Below are 25,666 nucleotides of genomic sequence, written 5' to 3' on the forward strand. Positions count from 1 at the left end.
AAACATTTCCAAGCAAAGAACCTAAGTCTTCTATACTTTATTGCATATTTGGGAGACATACTTATCCCCTCATTATTTCTTTGTGAATTGCTTATTCGGTCTCTTTTCTCAGTCCTTTCTAACCTCCTCTGATTGATTCTTATAGTTATAATGCAATATTTTATATGCTCTACTAATGATCCCTTTTTAACATCAGCTTCTGTTCTAGATTGTTTTAAAACTCTACCAGTGCTGGTCCAGGGAAGGCAATCTCTAGCCTGCGGTACAAATAAATTATTGGCCTCTTCCCATTCTATTACCTTTCCCTCTCTAATTATTTTCTACCAATACCTTGGTTCATTTGCCAGTTTTCTCCAATAACTTCCAGCCCCCCTCTTGGCTATTGTCTGTATCCCTAATTGCAGTCATCCCTATGGACATAATTTAATTTCTCCATTCCTGTGTTGGCTTAGTTCTTAGAATACTTTCTGCTATTTTATGAATATAATATTATGCATGCTTATTGTTATTGTCCTCAAGAATCTGTATCCAAAATCCCAGCCTTTCATTGTTTTTTGAGCTTCCTATCATGTTTCATCATCATCCCTTTCCACTTTGAATTATAGTTTTCTGCTTGTGAAATGTATAGAGCCTTAGCTGTGTATTTCTGAAATACCCCTTCAAATTAGGTAATCCCAAACCACCTTGGCCTATTGGAAGAATCAGCTTATCCCACTTGACATCTTCCCCTCCCAGACAGAATCATTCAGCTCTTTATTAAATGCTATTCACAACTTCTCCTCTGGTTGATAAAAATATGTCAGCTTCTCTGGTATAGCAGACAATCAAAGTTTTTTCTATGTGCTCTATCCTCTAATTCTATTATTTTTAAGCATCTCTTCTTGAGCAGTGTGATATTTAGCCAGCCTTTTCTTCATTTCATCTTCTGATTTTTGCAGTTTTATCACCTCATCTGAATATCTTTTAAAGCTTCTTCCAATTTTACTAGTCTTTTGTTATTTGAGTTAGTATATTCATTCAGTGTTTCATTTATTTTAATCAGATCTGAGTACATTTGACTTTTTTTTTTCTCTAGGTTACTGGAAGTCATGTCTTGCACCAAAGCTGGAGCATACACTGCTTTTTCCTGAACAGCTGCAGAATTCTTTCCAGTCAGTATTTTCTCCTCATCTTTTGTGATTGATTTCTTTCAGATTCTCTGAACTCCTTTTTTGCTGGCATTCAGGTAGTGCACTTACTATCCAGTTATTGACATTAACCCAAAAAGACAAGTTCACTGTCTTTCTTTTCTGCGTTTCTGCTTTCACACTGGAAGAGCTGAAATTAAGCTGTTACTCAGTGTGCAGCCATCTTGGAAGTCCACACCCCACAGCGTTAATACTTTAAAATAAAAAAAAAGTGATAATTTCCCTTTGCTGATATTTACAGAGGAAGGCTATTTGGAGAAAGAGGTGAATAGAAATCTACAGGACATTTCTATCCCCTGGACAATTGTTAAGCAAAGAATCTGTTTTGACTATACTTCTGGTATAACAATGTTAACCATAACACCAATCAAAAGATGTAAATGGATTTTTTTCTTTCTTTTTTATTTATTTGGTATGGGACATGTTGCATAACTGTGAGTTTTAATATAGTGTCTATATATGTTATTCCTCCTAGCAACAGTATGCAAAGAGAAACGTGATACTATTGATGTAAAAAAAAAAAAAATATATATATATATATATATATATATATATATATATATATATATATATATATATATATATAGTAGTGTCACCATCGCTTCCATCATACTCTTATAGCTGCTGCTTCTAATCTACAACATAATGTATTGGACTGAAGATGGGAAGAATATCTTCCTCTTCAGGCTCTCCAGTTCCCCTCGGTTATAATAAATTATATGGTGCCCTTTGTCCCCAGCTGACAGCTGTCATACTTAGCCCAGCTGCTGTGTGAGTTTAAACATACAGGCATCTTACGACATTTCATTGCTTCAGTCAGTGGGTAAATGGTCATGACTGATCTTCACAGAAAATTCAGAAATAACTTCTCTGTCTCTCTACTTATATAACTAAACATTTGTATATTTGTTTGTTTACTACTAATGGACTACTTCATATAAAAGTGATTTTTCTGCTTGCTCTGATCTATAAACAGAGCAACCCAGAGAGACTTTCTTTTTCTTTTTGCAGTACCTCTTGTATATCTATCCTCTGTCTGTCTATCTAATAATAACAATAATCCACTAGTACTGGAAGGGGGCATATTCAGGAGCAATATCAAAATCAGGGTGGTCACTTGTGCTACTTAGATTCCAAACACCAGTGTGCAAGTAAGTATTCATTCATTCTAGGGTGTCAGGATGATATCATTTTTGTACGTAAGCATTTCTGTGATTGCAGGTTTGGAGTATGAAATAGAAGGAGATACAAATGGCAGCAGTCTAAATAGTTTAGTTAGGAGGGAGTGGGTGAGAGAGTTTGTAAGGAAAGCAGGAAGAGCCTGATAACGAAATGAAACAAAGAGACAGATAGAAAGAGTCTTGATGGCACAAAGGGCTTCTGTTTCTCTGGATAGCAGATTAATGATCCACTGGATGGAACAGCTGAGAAAAAACATAGATTAAACAAACATTTTCCAGTCCTAAATCTTGACCTGTGCTGGTGACAGACTGCAGTGTAGAATATACTCTACAGAAAATGGTACAAACATTCATTTTGAAGGACAGAAGTTTTCCTAGTTCAGAGGTGGTATGGGTTTCATTTGTGTTTCTCCATTTGTAGCTTGCCTGGTATTGTGTGTATCATTTGTTTTTCTTGTGGTGCTTTGCATAACAGTCTGTATTCTCTTAAATGGCTTTTTACATTGTTTACTCAGGAACACAAAGTATGTTTGTTTTTGGAGTGTATTTCTTGAGAAATCTAAATGTGCACCAAAAAGAGTGAGAGAGAGAGAGAGAGAGAGAGAGGAAAACATGAGGGGAAGGCATATGTTGTCTAACTTGTTTCCAGACATGGTAGTACTCCATTACCTTCTAGCTGCTTCTTAGATCTTATCAGTTTAACAAAATGATTTAAGGCTGTGAGCTGCTGAAAAACTTCAAGTCCAATGTTTGACTCTCCAGAGTCTCTACTTATAAATGATTCTATGTGACGTTAAATGATTTACTTAACTACGCAGTACTCCTAGGCAATCACTAAAAAGAGACATTTGTGCTGGTGGGTTCACCCAGTCAAAAAGAAATAAAATAAAATAAAAAAAAAAAAAACTGAAAATTGTTTTGTTTTTAACAATTCTAACTAGGTAGTAAGATATGGCCAGGCACCTGCCATATATGTGATAGTGTGGATATGTCAAATGAATCAATTGCAATTGACTGAAAAAAAAAAGATTAAACCTTGACCCATTGAGTCTCTTAGATAAGCTACACCATGGGTCCGGGGGTCTGGGGGGGGGGGGGGGTGCATGCCAAACACTCAGCTTGCAATCACCTCTCAGATGCATTTTTGCATGGGTTCAAAAGGGAACCAAGTTTGCTAAACTGCTTTTGATCATTCATCCTGAATTACCTGTGTTCATCCATTTAAACCTTGATCACTAGGACTTTCATCATTTCAATGAAACCCATCATGATGTCTACTTTTTTGAGATAATATATGTATACATTTTCTGCAATGAAATGTGCTTAAATTAATTAAATGAAAATCCTTGCCATATTTATCATGCTTTTATTTTATAAAGTTGTAAACTTTATTAACTTGACTTTTTTCAGGATGCCATTTTTTTGCCTAAGCTTGTCATTTCATTGTTTTCCCTGGTGCTGGAAAAGTATACTGTATGGAAATGTATACTATGTTGGGGTGGGGGAGTCACATGAAGGGTGCTGAGGTTGTAATTTGTTAACTTGTATACAACTCCAAAAATCCTGGCTACATCCCTTCTTGGTAGTGAAAAATGACTCAGCTTTGGTTGTTAAACTTGAGCTGTTTGTCGCATTTCAATTTTTTATCAATAGAAGAGTTAGGAACTGACAGACTGAATGACTGCAGCAACAAAACATGTTTAGTTTTAAATAACAAGATCAGTTATACAACTGAGCTGTGATTTGGAGAACTAAGGATTTTATACATAAAAGAGACAAAACATGGAGAAATACATTCTTTGCAAAGGAGATGAAAACATTAGAGTGCTCCTTGCTTCTGTTATGAAAAAGAAAAATAGACTTTAAAATATAGAACTTCCTCATGTTTCCTGGGGCTGGATGCTTCATGAATCTTAGAAAATATATGATTTCTTCTTTTTCTAAGTATGAGAAAAAAGTAAACAAATGCCACACATCTTACAAAGTTAAGTAATATAATCATTCACATTTGAATGACTACACAGTACTAACATAATGCTAGATACGAAGATATTATTCAACTAAAGGGTTAATGAACATGCAGGTGGAAAGATTGATATATCTTGACTGAAGCAGCAGGGGAGACTGGGTAGTTAATTTCAGCATAAGTTGTCTTTGGCTAAAGGCCAAATATTGGACTGGCTGACAGCAGACAGAGGGTATACAGGAAAGTGGAAAGGAAGCACCTGTTTAAGGTTGTATGTTATGAAAAGGTTTAATAACAGTCAAAAGGAAGTAATTCTAGTTGAATTGGATGACAAGAGTATACATATATGGTTGCAGGTAGGCTGTAAGCGAGACAATAAAATTATAAAAGGATAAGGTATGTCATAGCAAGGATATATCAAATATGAAGGTTTTGATGAAAAAATCAGATGAATATATCTGTCTTAGTAGGGAGAGTATGTTCACCAGTGTATAGACTGAATAACGATATAAACTAATGTTGTCATGGTTTGCAGTTTATAACTGAGGGAGAAATAAGAAAATAAACATTGAGAGCTCAGTACTTTATAACTACAGTAAGAGAAGCACCATAGTATGTCCATGTTACATGAGTAAGGCAGTAAAATAAGGTTTCAAAGACTGTTGTATTGAGTCATTTCTGGACTTTACAATTGTGGCTAGGTTGGTGTTAATTGGACTGCAGTAAAGATGATCTGTATTACAAACATGCTTAACTTCTCTATGAACTTTTTATATCTGTATTTTTGCTGAATGTATCATCATTTAATTGCTTGTAAAGTGGCTTAGCTGTTACCTGAAGAATTTTATCATTTTCAGGAGAAGTTTTATCAGTGTATAAAATACATTTAAAAACTGAGTATAAAAACTGCTTTGATAATCATGAATAACATTCCACTCTAGATGTTAACCACTTAAATAACAATTCTGTAACCTTATTTCCTGTTAGGTTTTTTTTATTATTTTACCTTCTTCTCTCCTTGTACTTCCTCTACCCTTTTTTCCTTACTTCTGTGCATGTTTAAATGTGACAAAAAATAAAATGTGCATTATATCTAAGTCTTCTTTACATACATACTTTACATAGCAATACTGCACTGCTTGGATGTATGCATTGATCTTTCAGTGTTACTGTATATTTTGTGCATTTTCTGTATACATTGCTTGTGGATTTTTAAATTTCTGCATAAATTGTCCTATAAAGTTTACTGCCTTTAAAGGCAAGGTCGTGCCTAGAAAAGGTCCCTGGACCTTTGTGTTTAGCCAGTTACTAAATGCTAAATAAATATACAAATAAATAAAAGCAAAGTTAACAATTTTTAACCACACCTGTTATTCTTGGTTAATGAACTAGTAAGTCGCTGTGCAATGTCTTGATACATACTTTCATGTGAAACTTTGGCAGTTTCTATGTTATTTCTTACAAGAAGCTGGGGTGACTTGTTTTAGCTAGTGTTCGACTACCCAATTTTTCTGAAGCTCAAAGTTCAGAACATCACAACATTGCTAAGAATATTGCATTTAGTTTATTATTCCATACCTTAAAAAAATCTAGTTACAACTAAACAACATCTAACAACTAAATAGTATTGTTCATGTGACTTACCACAGTAATTAATAAAAGTAAATTCTCACTGTATTATTATCTACAGTTTTATTTTCATTCCCAGCACACCACATATGATATATAGTTATATACACAATAAATAAATTCTATCCTGTTTTCTCTACTCTCTACATATACACTTCCTCCCTGCCCCTACACTTACTGCCTTTCTACATAATTCAGTACTATTATTTATAACTTTCTGTTAATAAAAAACAAAACTAACAGCAGTTGTCATTATTATTTATCAATCTTAACTTCATTTCATTTTCTCACAGCAGCCTTCATACTGTAAACAACCACACTGGAATGACAAAACCTAGCATATTTAGACGAACTACTCATCATCGTAACAAATATTACAGAACTGCATCTATTTGTTTCACTGAAGCAGTTGTACAGAATCTTCTGGATTTGGCATATGCATTGTAACTGCTGCTAATACTGAAATACTATGATGTACATAACTGCCGTTTTAATTTCTCCAAGTATTTTGGGTTTCTAAAACCATGACAGGAATAGACCCCATTCCTAAGTCAAAGTATGATTAAAGTTCATAAAATTAGTATTGTTTCAATCTTTAATGTTAGCCAAAAATGCTCTTTGCAGCACCCGCAATGTGCCCAGAAGTGACTCCTGTAATTCATATGGAGTTACATGTATCGGTAGCATATCTAAATATGACTGTAAATTCTTTTTTATGAGCCCCATTACTCTGACTACTGTTGGAAGTATCTGGGTATCCTTCTTCCACACTGCCCATATTTCTGCCTGCAAATTGTGGCATTTTATGACTTAGTGTGTCTCTCTGTACATAAGAGACCGTAATCACTGGGTGTAATTTCAGTGATCAATGCTACTAATAATGCCTTCTTTTCATGGACTGTTATATCTGGTTTTCTCGCATCTATTATTTGAACTGTTGGTAATGGATGACCACATGTGATATAAACTTCATAATTTTCTATAATGCTTTGTGGCTGATGTTTCCAGTGCTTCTCAGCTACTTTAGTATTATAATGTTTGCATAATCCCCAGTGCAACAGTCTTGCCACATTATTATGCCTTTCAGTATACAGGCCCCCTACCATTAGTATATCACACACAGGAACAAGATGTGCGACTGTTTCCAATTCTGTTTTACAAAATCTTTATTTGTCCATTTCTCCAATATGTTCAATGGACTTTGTAAACCATCGTCTACGTAGTCCACTATCCTGGGCCTCCAATATTAACATTTCATCTTTTGGTTTAAATTCACCTCTCCTTGACCATTCCTGCATCAGATCTTGATAAACGTGAGGTTGTTCCAGGAGTTTTCTGTACTTGCAACTATATTTATGCCTTTTCCACATTTCTTGTCTTCTCATCTGATCCTTCATCTTATATTCCTTTTTTGTTGTTGTTTTTGGCACATTCAGTTGCTGCCTGATTTTTGTCTACTTCTGGTATGATTTCCATTCCTGCTTGACATCAATATGCTTCTGCTAAACTAAGTAGGGAAGTCATCTTAGACTTGTTCTTCTCATGTTTTAAAACTTTCACTGTGCTTGGATCTTGAGAGGTCAGCAGGCATGTGTGCAGTTCTATGATTGCAGACCTATATGTGTAATCAAGTTTCAGGAGGCTCATACCTCCTTCAGAACAGGAAATTTATAATCTTGGTATACACTGATTTTTCTAAATAATTTGATAAGCATGAAGCATTTTTCTTGTTTTCCTATCCAACTGATCCAATACCTTTTGGGGCCAGTCAGTCACCCCAAAACTGTAAGTTAGAACAGGAAGAGCAAATTTGTATATAGCTTGGACTTTGTTCCCAGATGTCAGGGCTGTTGTCAGTATTAATTTTAGTCTTCTAAAATATTCCTTTTGTCAATTATTCACTAATTCTCAAATATACTCTGTCCATCACAAGTTCCTTTATATCACATTCCTGTCCCAGACTGATATTTTTTGGTGTTGCAGCTTTCCTGCTTTAAAGGCTGTCTTTGCACTTCAAGACCAAATGCCATTCTTATAATATCTGAGAAACTTTTGACCAATTGCAGTTGTGCTTTCAGTTCCTCATCTGATGAACTATACAGTTTTAAATCATCCACAAAAAGAAGATGAGAATCGTTTGTTTTCTTGGAGCTAAAGTGTAACCATAACCTAAGCTGTTAAATAGCTTAATGAGTTAAGGCCAAGACAAAAGAGCAGTGGTGACAGACAGTCACACTGGAATATCCTCCTTTGAATTTTTATCCTTGGGATAATAAATTGTCCTTTATCATGGTTCAACTGCAGAGTGGTCTGCCACTGTTTTATGGTCACTGCAATGCAATTGATCAATGTAGGGTGTGTCCTATGCATCTTATATATCTGCAAGCACTCCTTTGCCCATGAATGAGGGATGCTGTCAAATGCTTTTTTGTAGTCTGTCTATGCCATACTTAGATTTTTTCCCTTTTTACAATTCTCCCTTATGACTTTATTTAACAACAAATGATCCTTTCTTCCACATGGCTTTCTTTTTTTACCCTTTTGTTCTATTGCCATGATTGGGTTTTCTTCTAAATGACTTTAAACTCAGTTGGCATCAGTTCCAGTATATAGTTTAGACGTTGTCAGAAGGCAAGTTATTGGACTATAGTTTTTAGGATAGCTTGTAGGTTCACTCTTTAAGGAGGAGTATAATTTTTCTGTTGTTAACTAGGTTGGTGTCTGTTTGGGGTGTGCATATAAGTAGTATTTACTCAAGGGCTAAATCTTCATGTAAAGATGAAATCAGGTACTCATCTGGACCTGGGTTTTCCACTTAGGAGCTTTACTTAAATATATTTCAATTTCTCTTGTCTGTTACTTCATCCCATTCATATCCTATGCATTTGAACTTCTTACTGTTTCTTTTACTTCTCTCCATTCAGCATCTTCATTATGTTCCTCAAAGTCTTCCTAGATATTTCTCCAAATATTTCTGCTTCTTTTTTTTTTGTGATGTTTCTATTCCTTTTGCTTTGTTTCCCAATCCTCTATAAAGCTTTTTTGGCCATCAATGAACTGCTTATTTTGTACTTTTCCTTTATTTTTATCTGTATATTTTCTCAGTTTTTCTGCCTATGCTGATATCTTTAGTTTATCGATTGCAACAGTGTAGGATAGATCCTGGTCTGTTCTAATACTGTGTGCTGCATCTATCTTTCTAAATATTTTTGTTGATCTGTTCCCTCTTCTAACAGTGACACTTCTTGCCTTAATTGATTTATAATAACAAAAAATACCACCAATAGGTCAATGCTCCCGTGGAACAAAATAAGATAAATAAAACCAGCCTGTTAGGTACCATCCACAGGTGCAAAACACGGCTTGTAACACTAAAAACGTAACTGAATAATTCAAGTTCCAAGTACAAGATATGATGAAATCCAGTGAAAGAAACTGTAGTAAAGTCCAATGAATAAAATGGTTTAATAAAAGGACGTTAGCGCTTTCACCGTAATGGCTTCTTCAGACATTCAATGTATAAAAAATATATTGTCAGTTTAAATAACGTAACAAATCAGCCTATAGGGCAGGATGGACCTGACGTATTACAAAACTAACCAATGCATAATTCTACCAAATCAACTCACAAAAGCATAATGATCAAGTGGATCATTATTTTATTCATTGGACTTTACTACAGTATCTTTCACTGGATTTCATCATATCTTGTACTTGGAACTTGAATTATTCAGTTACATTTTTAGTGTTACAAGCCGTGCTTTGCACCTGTGGATGGTACTTATCAGGCTGGTTTTAATTGCTTTATAGTTTTCTCTATTCAATATTTCCATGATGGCATTTGATTTCTTCCCTTCCTTTCCCTTATTGTCCTTATTTTTATGGTAAGACTTTATCTGTTATTAAAGCTGCACAGTAATAAATTCTATTTACGCCTGTTATATCACCTGATTTTCTGTTAATAGTCTTGATTACTATGTTTATTTGTTTTATCAGGCTTCTAATATTTTAGGTCTTACTGACATTCTGTAATCTATTTCTTTAATCAATCTTAATATGTCTATCCATCTCTATTAAATCAAGCAACTCTTCCCTTAAATCTTTTTCTAGTAAACTGAGGTCCATTCTTTATTCTCCTTTCCTGTGACATTCTCTACAGCTTCATCCTGTGTCATCTGTTGTTCTTTCATATGGAAAATCAATGGCACTCCGCAAACCACAGCATTGACTAAGTCAAAGTTGTCACAGTTTACTGCTCCTTCCCTTGCTCTACTGAAGGCTCCAAAGTATCTTCATATGGCAACTGATCATATGCTTCCTGTTCCACTGGTTTGTCCGTAATTTGGGGACTCATTGTTCTCTCATGCAGTGATGTTACCAGAGTTGGATTTTCTACACTAAATACTTCAATTTACAGGTAACCCGTAACTTCAGTTTCTATTTCTTTAACTTTTCCATTACTAATCCTCTTTTTTACTTTCCCTCTTTCTTTTATTATTGTTTTGTATTGCAACATTTTCCACATCTGGATGCCTTTACCTGCATTTCTCTTCAAATACCTTTGGTGCTGCTTTTTTTGTATTAATTAGTTTTGCTTTCTCCTTTAAATAAATATGGCACCGTATTACATCTCTTTTTCTTTCCCATGTCCACATTTCTTCTTCAGATGTCTCCTGCTCCTCCTCCTGTTTCCCCTTACTTTGGGAGCTCATTGTACCATCATGCTGTGATATAACCTGTGTTAAAGTTTCTGCCCTAATTTCTTCCCTTCAGCGGTATTCCATAACTTCATCTTCTATTTGTTTATCTTCTGTTTTACTAATCTGTTCTACGTTCCCCCTTTGTGTTCTTAATTTTTGTATTGTGAACTTTCCCATATCTAGGTGCCTTTGCTTCTATTTCTCTTCAAATACTTTTGAAGCTGCTTTTTTTTTTGTATTGATTAGTTTGGCTTTCTCCTTCGCATAGATATTGCACTATATCAGACTTTCTTTCCCATGCCCATGTTTCTTTTTTATACCTTTCAAAAATCTCTAGATTTTGTTCTTTATATTTTTGCTTTTCCCCAGTCACTTCTTTTTCCAAATGGCCCAAGGATTCTTGGTCTATATAATGTTTTTCATGAATCTGTTGTATTAATGAACACACATTTGCATTTGAAGCTTCTGCCAGTTTTTCTTCTGCAAATATTTTTCTTTCCTCTAATTTCTCTCCTAATCTTATTGCAGATCTTCTATCCAGAAATTTTGGGCTTCTTGCATAATAGTAACAATATATCATTTCTTTATTTCTTTCTTATCCTCAATAGTCCACTTTATCCTCTTTATGCCTTTTTTTGGCCTGTCAGTTTTTGTGGTTTTTGTGGACTACTACAACGGGGGGGGGGGGGGGCATCCTCCCAATGAGCCTGTCCTAATGCCATTGCAGGAATGTTTCTGTGTCTTGAGGACTTTGCACTATCTTTTTTTCAATCCTGGCACCAGTGTGCTTACTAGGATTGGGCACTTTTTTATCCTAGGACTGGTGCACCAAGTTGTCTTTTTTACTTTTTAACCTACTTCTGTCCATGATATACACTATATAAAATGCAGTCTATATATCAGTGTCATCTTGATGAGATTTTGTGAAAACAGGATCCACGTCGTGAAGGTACTCACCAAGACTTAAGGATGAATTTAGTTCCAGCATTCTACTCTCCTTTACTTGTTGATTTTATCATCTCTCCATTCGGACCCCTTCATCTCCCCATTCGGACCCCTTCATCTCTCCGTTTGGACCCCTTCATCTCTCCATTCGGACCCCTTCATCTCTCCGTTCAGATCATAACTGCTATGTGAAATTCCTTACGCTGTAAGATTTCATTCCTCTACCCACAACCCCTTTTTTCCATTTTTGCACATATGGACAGGATGCCACTTCAGTGGTGAAAATCATCTAGAGACAATGTTCGCACTGCTGGGTGGCCAGCCCTTGACTGTTCTTTATTTTATGATGATTTCTTTTCTCTAAGTTCAGTTGTTTATGTGGCTGCTATTACTAAGCATGTATATAATACCTCTTAAAATACAGTTTTGTTTGCTCCACTTTGTCCATGTTTCCTGTTACCATCAGCCCCTTTTTGGCCAAACAGCCTATGCCAATCCCAATAACTGGAGGTGAGGGTCAACTGGGAGCCATTATTGAGGCAGCCATCAGTGGTAGCTCACTATTCTTTTTTTTAAGCAGTACCCTCTGACTGCACTGACCCAATGAGAACCCATTAGTGGAGCTTATAATGGAAATCAGCATTGCATGACCCCCTCACTTCCACAGGGGTTGGTTAACATCAGCAGGCTGTCCCTGTCCATTCCCAGGAGAGACCATGCAATTGTTTCCCCATATCCACCAGGCATATCAACCCACACACTTGTCTATGTATACCCCCTCCAACTCATATGGTCATGCCCATCTAGTTCCTAACTGCACCATCAGGCACCTAAGCACTAAACTGAACTACAGTCACCTGGACCATAGTCAAATGTTTAATCCCCATTTGCCACCTGCACAAGCTCTCCTGAAATTATTATTGTTAGCATTTATTTCCTCTGGCCTCCACTGACAAACACATCTATCCAGTTGGATTATCATAGCAAAATAAAATAACTATTCTCCACACGATAATAGCTGCCGATTCTAGATGTTATTGCAGTTGCTGGGCACGAATAATGTAAAGTTAAACAGATATTTCTGTAGTGAATCGTGTTGCATGTTATTGTACATTAAAACATCTTAAAAGAAAGATTACACATGTGTGTTGTCAATGTTTTAATACATCTGAACTATGCTACAGTGCTTTGTTTTGCGGTTGTAGATGGAAAATCCAGTTTTATGCTGCTTTTCTACCTTTTCACTTTTCTTTGAGTTTGTGTGAAGTTAGTGTGTACATATTTTTATATATATATATATATATATATATATATATATATATATAGAGAGAGAGAGGGGGGGGGGATCATGAGTATGGGGGCACTGCCCTCACATTGTGGGTTAAAGGGAAACTTGAGCCACTGAAAACATGATGATTTTATAATAGTTGGTAATGTTTTAATAACAGTTATTTGGGAGTGTTATTAAGTGTACTTTAAGATGCTTCAGTTTCAATTATTTGTTATGACTTACTGAGATATTCATATTAAATCTATTAAATGTATTCTGTTACAAGCTGAACAAAATTAGTAAAGAGTTCTTTCATATTTTCTTGTGATTATTATTTTTATCTGTGTGATTAATGTGATTCCTGCTGAAATATTATACAAAACATTTTATTAGTTAAGCTTTGCAGTTTAATGCAATGGACTAAGGCTTTGAGCTACTAGTGACCTTTGTCCTTTAGTCCTGTATTTGCTTCCCTCAGATTCTGTTTGCCTACTACGTAACTGAGCAGGTCTGAAAAGCAAACAGTGCTCTTTAATTACCCCTTTAGAGAAACACTTGTAACTTAATAGGTTTACCCAGTCAACCTAAAAAAAAGTCATTTCTAGTATGCTAAAAATCAACAAAATGTACCTGTTTAACCTTTCATATTTTTGTATTGGTAAAGCATACTACTATAAGGACATCAGAAGGTTGTACTTGCTCAAAATCTGAGTACATTAGGTTCCTTGAACTGCATACAAACAAAACTGAGAACAAACTGAAAATAAGCCGAAAAAATAGTCCTGTCTAAACAAGAGAAAACAACTGGCTCACCTAACCTCATGATAATAGAGCAATAAAATTTCCAACTGTTCACAAAACATGTGAAACTAATAAAAAAATACAGCTGTGACATAACAGAAAACACATCATCCTATATAAAATACACAGGAAAAACAGCGAAAAGGTGCAGGTATAAAATACGTATTTCCCATTATACCAAAGTAGCAGTCCCATCATACACAAATACACAGTTTTGAAAATATGTTTTCGGACGTATTAAAAGCTGCCATCTGTCAGATGATGTACCATATTTCCTGCTGGTGAATAATACAACCCTCAACCCCCCCCCCCCCCCCCAGTCCTGTACCTTTGAAAAAACAGTCGCTCCTCAGCAGGACCCCTAAGAGAAGTCACTCCCTATCATGCCAGCTGCACAGTTGCAGAACACAATACCTTTCATAACACAGTATCACTGCCTTTAGCTACAAGCAAACTCAGTTCTAAATAAAAAGACACCCCACAGCCAATCATCTTCTCCCTAACAGTAAAAATCTTTAAGAAAATTTCCTTATGTACCAATTCCATTTCCTAACCTCCCCCCCATGGATGACAGAATATGTTCCCATTTCACTCGTAAGAACATCCAGTCAAAACTCAGAATGTACTAAACTAATTAAAAATACCAAGAAAACTAAAATTAATCAACAAGGGAAACAGCCAATAAAAAGCATGAATACTAACCTAAATAAATGTCCTTGGAATCAGTGAAACAAAAGCCTCTTTATTAACATGTACGTAATGAAGACATATGTCTTAGTATTTGTCTGTTCTACTATAAATCTGTACAAAATAGTCTGAATCATGCCCAGATCACCTACTATAAAAATGCCTCTTACTCTTAAAAATACTGACTGTGGTTTCACCATTCAGAAGGTGTACAATGCTATTCAACCCTAAACACTTAATATACTGTGACTGTGAGGCTTAACACAGAAAGGCTGTCAGTCAGAAATGATGCTTGTTAGACCACTGTCAGTTTTTTCTGATCAGTGTCCCCTGCTCTAGTTGTGCTCTGCTGTTACTAAAACAGTAAAATAAAGCTTAATTTTGCACTCTCCGTGTCTTTTCTGTGTAACATGTTGCCTGAAGAAACTACTTCCAGAAATAGCAGAGTTCATAGGTTCATTGGTAGGTACTACGCTATCGGCCCAAGGGTCTAAGCAAGGCTAGCCAACAAGGTTCCCTGGCTTACGCCACCCAAAAAAGTTAATTTCCTGTGCCCCTGTTAAGCAGAGCAACAGAAGTTATCCCCAGGGTGTATTTCCTATTTCCCATCCACTCATCAAGATTTTTCTTGGAGTGCTAATGAGGAACTTTGCTTAACATAGATGGGTAGCTTGTTCAAGAGTATAGGAAGTCTCTGGGACATGAATCTATCCCTCCAGCATGTCCTGTTTATTGTGGTGACAAGGTTTAGGTCCCTAGAGCATGTAGCTAGGAGGGATTGGGATTTCTTTAGGTGTAGCATGTCCAACAGCTCTCGGTTTAACATAGCTTTATATGTTAGGCAGAGATCTCCTCGGAGTAGGCAATATGCTACAGAGTAAAGATGGAGTTTTTGAGACGGTCAGTGTAGGGCATCTGTTTAAGGGCAGTAATCCTCTTTGTGAGGTACTTCTGTGGCCTTTCCAGCTGCTGCAGATGTCTTGTGAGGTACATTCCAAAAGGGGCGTTGTACTCTATAATGGGTCTAATGAGTGCCGAGTAGAGGGGAACAATGACTTCTTTTTTCCTGGATGAGAACCCATTTGTGATGAGGTGTGCCACATAGAATGATTTGCTAACTACTGTGGTGATGTGATTATCAAAGGAGAGACTACTGTCCACCTTATATCAATGAGAAGAAGAACTTAATTTACAAAACTGAAGCATTTTCACATTTTAAAACCAGAAGTAAAACAATGCAATCTAATTAACTTGTAGCATACAGAAAGTGTTTTGCTGTGCGTGTTCCATTCCACTGTAATCCTATAAGTGAGCTATATAAATAACCTGCATTTGCTATTGTAGTGGAGATTAGCAATCAAATCCAGAAATACATGCCAAGATAGTTCATAAACATGAGATCGGCTTTAAGACATAACACTACATGTTTGTAGTTATTTCATTAGGAGATGACTACTGGTGGACACTGCATTCTCACCTGAAAATACAGCAAACGGGGAAAGTAAATTAGTGACACTGGTAATAAGTAAGACCAACTCATGATTTGCTTTGTGCACGGAAGAGATCCTCTACTGACAGCAGAGCATGTTTGGAGTCACTGTTAGAAGGAAATCCAAGTTATGCTTGGACATAATTGCCAGAAATAGTGTTTTCCTGGTTTATCTCTATATAATACATAATAATGTTAACAGTATTGTGAAGTCAGATGCACTAAATTTCTGATATACTGCCTAGAGAATGGGCATTGGGAAGAAACATTTAAAATCTTCACTCTTTTGGAAGGTATAGTTGGCATCATATCTCCTGTTGCTGCATATCTTTACATATGGCCTATGACTGCATTAGAAAATTAAATGCAAAGATATTACTCCTGAAGTTATGTTATCAGATGTGTGCTTTCACTGTACACGATATGTATCAGTGCTAGAATAAGCAACACTCGGATGTTGTGTGTACGACTTTGAAGGCCCAACATTTATTTATTTTTTTACACAAAGCTGCACTTTACAAGCATAAGATGATTTGAATCATTTCTTCACTACAGACCACTCAGAGTTCAGATGTTCAATATATTTGATCCTTAACCTTGACAGTGGAGTCCTTTAAACCCTGACTCCATATCTATAGATGCATTCACCCCGAATTTCACAGTGATTGTTAAAGTGAATGCTGCTCAAATTACTGTACAGGTAAAAGAACAAAGTGAGTAAATATTTGAGAGGAGTGATGTGACCTTGGAGATGGAATAAAAATGAAATAGGATGAGAACCAGGACCTGCATACAGGTTGCCTCAGGGGCTTGACCCAACCAAAAACATAATTTCAGAGTTCTGGCTAGCTGGTCTTTTTGCCCAGTCAGTATATTTTGAATGACAATTGTTCTAATTATAACACAGTTTCAGGCACTCCTGAAAATCATTCTAAGTAGGGAGAATGTTCACCTGCAAGGCAAAAAGATTTCTGAAGAAAAGGCTACCAAGCAAGAGACATGCCCTACATTAGCGTGCCGGTGAAAATAAATAATGTTCATTGAGCTGATTTTTCAACTGCTGCAGAAGTCCTACATAATGTTCAATAACTTCTTACATTCTACGTTCCATATTCATAATAAATTTCACAGCTGTTGTATTTTGTCCAGTGGAAAGCATGCCACGATGACTGCATCAAGTGCTCAGACAAAGGAATGGTCTTTTTCATTTCTGAATCACACCATGTAAAGGAAATGGCATGAAACAGGTATGCATGAAAGAAATCAGACGAGCTCCTTAATAATTGCAATTTTATACTACTGTGTGAAACGCCTACAGTAATGCACTGCTTGTTGCTAATTACTCTAGTGCTCTTACTTAACACCCAGTATCACAAATATGAAAATCAGGCGCGCTGGGAAATGTGTCAAAAGATGACTAGTATACTCGCAGTGGTATCACTTAACACCTGCTGTGTAAGTTCTTGGACTGAAAGCTCCCTCGTTAGCCTAGTAATCCCATATAACCTATGAAATGTGATTTCAGAGTAATATGGCAAAGTCTGCAGACAATTTGCAGAATGACTTGGGTTCACCCTTAAAAGAAAAAGAAGTCTTGTTTTGTATAGATCACCAGAACTATCTCTGCTGATCAGCAAAACAGAGCAGTATAGTTTTGTGCAGTTGTTAGCCTTGTCCACAGATGCAAAAAGCAGAACTGGAAGGGCGTGTGTACATTGAGTTATAAACAGCATTTTTCCAGTACTCAGTCATTGTTGCAGGTGTGGTTTGTGAGACAAACACAGAATGGCTGAAATTTGAAGAGATGCCCAAAAATGTTCAACATTTTTAGAAACTGAGACAAGGGTCATGTGCTTATCAGCTCACTTAGCCTTTTCCAGACAATGTGATAAAAGTAAAGAACTTCTTAGTTTGAATCAGATGGTTTTACATCTATGAAAAACATTAATATCTTAACATTTCTGAAATAAAAACAAAGCCCATTATTCACTAGAAAGCACTTTATGTCATATAAAAAGGCATGCCATGTTAACTATATATATATATATATATATATATATATATATATATATATACACACATAGATATATATATATATATATATATATATATATATATATATATATGGGCCTAGTCCTAAATCCCGAAATCTCACAAGACTAAACATTATTTTTGCGAGACAAAAATAATGAACGGTTGAAATCTCAAAATGGCTGATTTCTCACAGCATTATTTTTAGACTAAATATGAAATGTGCATATAGAGACAGGAAGTACATGTAGCAGTGTTAGATAGGAATACTGCTCAGTGTTCCACTGTGCCAATGATCAGTTTCTATTACAAACATCCTGCCCACACCAAAACAGATAGTCACTTATTGAATATAATGATGATGTTAAGTGAAAAAATTATTGCCAACTTGCTACATTTAGATACATGGCCCTCCACACACACAGTTATTCCCATCACAGATTATCTCTATACTCTTCAGTTCCAGATACTTTATTGGCTGCCACTGTCATATATCTGATTGCGTTAAAATAGCCATAGTAAATAATTCCTGCTTGCTTCACACAAATGCACAGTACTTTAGCAAAACCAAAATAATGACTGTTTAATCTGAGCAAATGCTAAAAATGTTAATCACATTCATCCACAGCCCCTCTACCCAGCAATTAAAATCAACTTTGTTGACTATGTACATCTCAGATAAAATAAAATAAAAAATAATTTGCCACAGTAATTTATGTTAATTCCTCTAAACACAAACTCTCTCTCACACAAACACACACACAACTATCAATTAGAGACACTTGTATGACTGTTCCTGGATACCTCAGATGATTAATTGTGATCAAATGAATTAATAAATTCAGGCCACTGTGGTCAGAATACATTGTGAAACCCACTGCAGCCCAACCCATACCTCTCACCCTTATATATATATATCTGTTATATTAGCTGTCTCAGATGTCTCAAAAACTGAACATTTTTTCGTTACTTTAAGTAAAATACTAGCCTCCAACCCTTGTCATAAATCATAAGCAGTCTGTTTTTTAGTCTCACAAAAACAATCACTATGTTTACTTTCTGCCTTAACCTAGATGATTTAAAATTCAAAACAGAAAAAAATCTTTAAATACAGTAACACTTACTGCAATAAAAGAGGGAATCAAAAAGGATACAATGTTAAATATGCAAATTAAAACAATCAGATTTCCTCACATAGCTGTCTGTTTTAACAGTTGTCTCAAATTCAGGTTTATTTATATACTTATATTAAAGTGTGGGTACAAAAACTAATCAAAAACATGTTATAAGATAGAATGACAACAGTAAAACAAAGTACAAGAAATAATAATAAAATGCATTGTAAAACGCACAATAACAGAGCTAAAGCTAGATATCAGTCAGCAGTTGGAAAGCTTAAACAGAAAGGTCTTTATGAAACTCTTAAAATCACTCACCATAGGGGACATTCTCAACCATTTAGGTAGCATGTTCCAGACTGCTTGATAAGTGAAGGTATGAATATCTAAAGACTCAGTCTGCATCTCTGAAAGTATCAGCAGTCTCTGGGTGTATGACCTCGGGGAGTAGAGCAGATGATGTCATTGAAGTGTTCAGTGTTTAATGTGGTCATACAACAAGCTCAAATCCTCGGTGAGGCTACCTAGGATTTTGTGACAAAAACATATTGTATCATATAAGCTGTTCCCAAAAGAGCTATCTAACTGAACTTAAACTTAGATAATGTTGATACTTGTCATGCTGCTAGCACAAGTAAACTCCAAAAAATGCTTGCTCTTAATCAGAGGCATGTCAAGAAATAAAACAACAAGCAGATAGTTGGTTCTTGTATTTTTCAGAGGACAGGAAAAATAAATACCAATGGTGGATGCCAATAGCCCATTTCTTCAGCATTTACAAATCAAAAGGCCCTCACCCCTTAGTTTTCTATACCGTGTAGAGTATAAGGTCAGAGGTTATAACCTATTTTGTACTGCAAATGATGTACCCATGATATCTATTAGGTATAAGTTATTAAAATCCTGACTAACTTTTTAGACAGTTTAAGTTGTAAATGCAGACTTGTCCACAGTATTAGGCCTAATCAGTGATTTGTATAAAGGGATAAAGGGATCAGAACCTTTCTTCCTTTCTACTAATAATAATGGAAAAAGGCTGTCTCTCATAGTACTGTAATTATGCTGTATAACAGCCATAATGTGGGTATCAAATCTAAGTTTGTCATCAAAAACAACACCCAGGTCTTTTATTGTTCTGGATTCAAGCAACAAGGCCTGAATCACTGCATAAAGGTAAAAATTATTCTCATATCCAAAAGGAACCACATTACATGCCATTGTGTTAAAAATACGCTGAATTGTTATAAGAACAACTTTAAAATCTATCCCTAAAAAACTGTATGATTCCATGCTACTTAACATTTCCTACTTAGCATTGGTTTTGGTGTCATCTGCATACATGATAATCAAAATACTCTTGCATAATGGAAAAGAAGATATAAATAAACCTAGCAAGAATGGCTTCAGGAAAGAGCCATGGAGGGACACTCACATTAAATATTTTTAATCTGGCAATTTATTCCTAACTCATAGAGCAAGATTCCAAAACACTTTCATGTGGCATAACACAGCCAGCTGAGCATGTCATAGCATGCCTAATTTCAGAATAAAAGACTCCACCATCCATTTAGCATGTGTAAATGAGGAATGGTGGAGCCCCACTCATGATTCCAAAAGGAAAATGCAAGCTCTGCTTTAGCTACCTTTGAGAGGTGCATGATCATTTCCATGCATGCACAACTTCTCATCCAAGCAGCCAGGGTCAGCCTTAGCAATTGTGGGCACTAATTTGACCTTTTTGGTGGGGGCCCTCATCTGGTCCCCCCATCTACCAACCTACCTCTCTCTTCACTTGCTGTCTTCTTGAAAATAAGACTATTTCATATTAGATATCAGGAATGCATGGTATTATGTGCTAAAATAAAATAGTATGCTTATTTATTAGCTCATATTTTGTCATACAACATGTGAAAATGACTGGACTCCTGGAATACCCCCAGTCCACCAATTCCGGTAGTTCCTCTCTCAGGGTCTGCTTATTACTTAGTTAGGCACACTATAAGGGGCCTGTCTGATGGATCACTGAAGTCCTGTGTTTACATGGTGGGTCACCAGATGTGTGTGCACCCTGGCTTACTACTAAACATGTTCTCAAGCTGTGTACTGCTACTTGGATGTCCTTAAACCAAGGTAGTAGACAGCTTCTCACTTCTTCCTTGTTGCACCCAACACTTGTTTATTTATTCTTTGTTTTTCTCTCTCTACCTCATACCTATTAAGTGGTCAATGTGGGACACAGACCCTGACAATGTGTGACAAATGGGCACAATGTGGAACACCCTATTTTCGCACTCTGTGAAAACTCACCATATCCACAGTGCCAGGATGAAGTGGACTTTCAAGCAAAATCAGTATTGAAGTATATATCAACCAAGAATTAACACTACACATGTAAAAGTCTTTTATAAAAAAACACAGTGTGTAACTGAAGTTGAAAAATGTATAATTATCAAACACACTGTGATAACTAAGCATGCAATCAAAGCTAAACCAATCACTTACAACAAACACACTGCGATAACTAAGCATGCAATCAAAGCTAAACCAAACACAACAAGCACACTGCGATAACTAAGCATGCAATCAAAGCAAAAGCAGCAGGTCTGCGTAAGGCTGAGTTATCTTAATCTATGCACTTTCTCCACTGAGAAATTAGATTTCACATGATTTATTAAACAATACCTCTCAAGTGTACTTCATTATAAGGAATATTCTTCATTCTGATTCTTAAAAAGTCCACGTTACTTGAAGTTCTACATTGAAAGGGCCAGTCCCACAGTCAGTGTCAAAATAATTTCAACAGCTACTCATGGTAAATAATACTGTATCAAAGTAATGCATAAAAATTACATGTTGTAAGAATAAAGTAACTCATTTTTTCCATCCTGTGAGCTCCTAGTTGAAATAGTCAACAGAACGAGGTCCTTGTCAGCAGAAACCACACACCAAAATAAAATCCTTAACGCGTTTTATTGTAGTAACAAAGCGTTTTCGCCACAGCAATCCGTGGCTTCTTCAGAGGAAATAAACATCTAAAACAGCACACTCCATTCATATCAGGAAATTCAGGAAGTGACATCTTCCAATTTCCTGAAAGCAGCAACCACTTTTTTTAAAAAAATATATCATATAAATATGATGTATAATACAAAACACTACAAAACATGTTATTAATTAATACAACAGCCTGTGTGTAAACTTTATATGAAAAACATGAATGAAATAAAACTTATAAAATACATCTAAGTATGAATAAAAATTTTTTAACAGTTAAAACTGCACCATTAAAGACTAGGGGAGGACCTTTTTCATTAATTTTAGAAAATAGGGAGCTAGAATGGCAGTTACGCCTCGATGCATTTAGGCATCCAGGTTTGAACAGCAACTGCAATATAGCTCCTGTACTGAAATTAAAAAGTTACTTTAGGTAGTTTATAAATAAATTTTTCTAGTTTTCTTTATGAAAACAGGGTAGAGTTTGTTGTTTATATTAAAGGTACAAGAGCATATGGAAACACCATAGGTTGAAACACCCATCATCAGTATTAAAAGGACATAGAAATGGGTTCTTTACTTTATACTATAGGGTTAAATTGGCTTATATAGGTATAAGACAGGTTATTTTGATGATACTATTAGGTTGTAACAAAAGTCAGTTTAGTAGCTTGCAATTGTAGTTATACACATACATACTTATAGGTATTTCTACTAGGACAGCTGGTCCTGTAAATAAATAAATAAATAAATAAAATAAAAAGGTACAGTTTTAACTGTTAAAAATTTTTTATTCATACTTAGATGTATTTTATAAGTTTTATTTCATTCATGTTTTTCATATAAAGTTTACACACAGGCTGTTGTATTAATTAATAACATGTTTTGTAGTGTTTTGTATTATACATCATATTTATATGATATATCTTTTTAAAAAAAGTGGTTGCTGCTTTCAGGAAATTGGAAGATGTCACTTCCTGAATTTCCTGATATGAATGGAGTGTGCTGTTTTAGATGTTTATTTCCTCTGAAGAAGCCACGGATTGCTGTGGCGAAAACGCTTTGTTACTACAATAAAACGCGTTAAGGATTTTATTTTGGTGTGTGGTTTCTGCTGACAAGGACCTCGTTCTGTTGACTATTTGGTTTTCTTTCACATTTTCTTGGTTTGAGCTCCTAGTTGAAGTTATTAGTAAGCTGTTCTGCCCTCCTACAGACGGTGGAGGAGAGCTCAAGCTGCAGCCTTGTAAACATAAAATGCTTAAGCATTTCAGAGAGAATATCCCTATCCCCCCTCCCCACCCCAGCCCACCCCAATGTGCAGCAGGAAATTCCCCTATCCTCTGCACCACAAATAAACTATAATACACAAAAGACTTAACCGATACTCATGGTAAATAATACTGAATTATATTACTCAGCAAAATAAAACCTGATAACATTTTTTATTATGTGAGCTTCTGGCTGGAGTTATTAGTAAACTTTTCTGTTTTCCTATAGACAGTGCATACATAAAAAACAAGCTGCTAGAATTTCCCTACCCCTCTAAAAACACTAAGCTGGCAGACTTTGCTTACCCCCCACAATGTACTGCAGAAAACTTCCCTATCCTCTACAACACAAACTAAGAAAATACAAAAGCTTGCCTATTCTTTCTCCACTGCTTTAGCAAAACCTGGAGTAAATATTAGGCACTTACCTGTAGCCAAAGACACACCACCAACAGAGATGATTCCCCAGAAAAGAAATCACAGATCATTTTGTGAGTACCGGCTCACACTGTACTGTAGTCACTGCTCTCCACCGATCTACTGTTCTGTTCCACAGTCTTAATATTCTTTCTTGCACCTTGAGGTTGAACTGCTGCAGTCCCAAAAAGTTTGCCAGCCCCTGAGTTAATCCATCCATGCCAGGAATCTCCTGAATCATAATGGTGCTGACCTCATAAAGAAAAAGCCATTGTTGCCTTCTTCTTCACTGATGAATTTGAGAGTGAAGTTAAATCCACAAAGAAAAGGAAAGTGCTCCCAGCAAAACCCTTTTTAAAGGCATCACTGTGGCACAAAAACTGCCTAGAAGCTGCTCACTCGTTCTTCATTTTTCTTCGTCTCCTGGTTGGCTCACTTTGCATCAGTAGACAACCTCTGATTGGCTCAAGTTACTTGTACTTTGATTGGCTATTTTTGCGGTATATGAGTCAATCAGAATGTGCAAAGTGGAGCCAATACTCTTAAAGCAGAACTTTGTGAGCACTGTGCCTTAAATGAAGCACTCTCTGAATAATACAAAGCACTTGGAAGGTGAGCTCCACCCTTTCTTATATTCCCTTCATTCAACTCCTGCCTTACTCTCCTTCATATCACAGCCCAGTAATTGCACATACTCAAATACTTTGCTCTTTGTATAGTATTTTCTCCATAGAAACATTGTACTATATGATGTTATGACAGAGTACAGGTATACTCATCTTTTATATATTTTACTACTTATTTTAATAGATGAATTCTTGTATCATGTCTACTTATAATTCTGTTCATTTATGCTATACACTATTCTGACTTGTACTTCTCTGCATGTTTGCACTATTGCATCAATATTGATTAAAGGGTATTGTATCTTTGACTATTTTCCATTGTGCTACAGTTTTAACACTTTCAGTAAAGTAAATAATTTCTTCTCCCCTTCTCTGCCTTGCACCACTCAGCACATACACCTCATGTTTCACTTTTCTGGGATTATTTTGCTTCTATCTATGACTGCAAAAAGCATTTCTCTGCCATACCGCTAAATTCTGTCAGACGTCTTAGCTATCAGAAGTTACCTAACATCACAGTATCCATATTTATTTATCATTATTAGCATTTGGTTTCATGCTGTCTGGGACTGACTATTCCACAGTTATTTGTTGTAACTTTATTCATTAACAACCATTCATAAACAAATATCAGCAAGAGAAGCAAAAGAAAACACTGCCTCTTTATCATTCTTCAGAATAAGCCTGGTCTTATCATCTGATGCAGTCACTGGAGTGGTACACAAAATACCAGTTTGGGGGTTAAAAATTGTTGAGCACTCAGCAACAGCAATTGACTACTATAGGAGTGTAAGCAGCTTACACTACAAACTATACAAGAGGGATGATGCTGCAGTTACTAATAATATAGTGCCTAATAATACTGGACTTGTAAGTACTGAGGGACCAAGACTACAGTAAGAAAATGCCTTGCACTTTGCTATAGTCTCTTTTAGGCAAATCTCTCCATCATATAAGGCATTATGACCATCTCATAGCCTAGTATGGGGGCCTCAAGGGAGCGGGAAACGATTGGGCCAAATTGGTCCAACTGGCCTAAGTTCCAACCATGCAAGCATCACACTGTTTGCAGCACTGGTAACCTAAATTCTTCATGCTGCGAAGATACAACACAAAGTGTCACCAATGCAGCAACCAAAACTGCATCCAAGGTTGGGAAAGTTGGTGTCAAACACTGGCTCCCATGCTCCACCCCCCTTCAGTCCCATCACCAGCCATGCCACTAGTGGAACATGGGTCATCTGAAGTGCAGTCAAGGCTTTATCCCACCATAATATGGGGCTGAATCGACACACATCATTTTTAAAAATAATTTCTCAAGTCACAGACTGATGGTCTGAATTCCCAAGTGTTT

General features: G+C 36.0%; 1 long non-coding RNA gene across 1 annotated transcript in view; it reads right to left on the bottom strand.

Moving 5' to 3' along the window:
- The window catches only part of LOC122797306, a 248,889-nt gene that overhangs the window by 101,203 nt on the left and 122,020 nt on the right, over positions 1–25,666 (bottom strand). The window contains exon 3 of the long non-coding RNA XR_006364063.1: positions 19,323–19,528. This is a non-coding gene — a long non-coding RNA (uncharacterized LOC122797306). The remainder of the gene's footprint in view (positions 1–19,322; positions 19,529–25,666) is intronic.

Source organism: Protopterus annectens, chromosome 3.part0, assembly GCF_019279795.1.
Source record: "Protopterus annectens isolate FY-2018-M chromosome 3.part0, PAN1.0, whole genome shotgun sequence".
Taxonomy (NCBI): Eukaryota; Metazoa; Chordata; order Ceratodontiformes; family Protopteridae; genus Protopterus; species Protopterus annectens.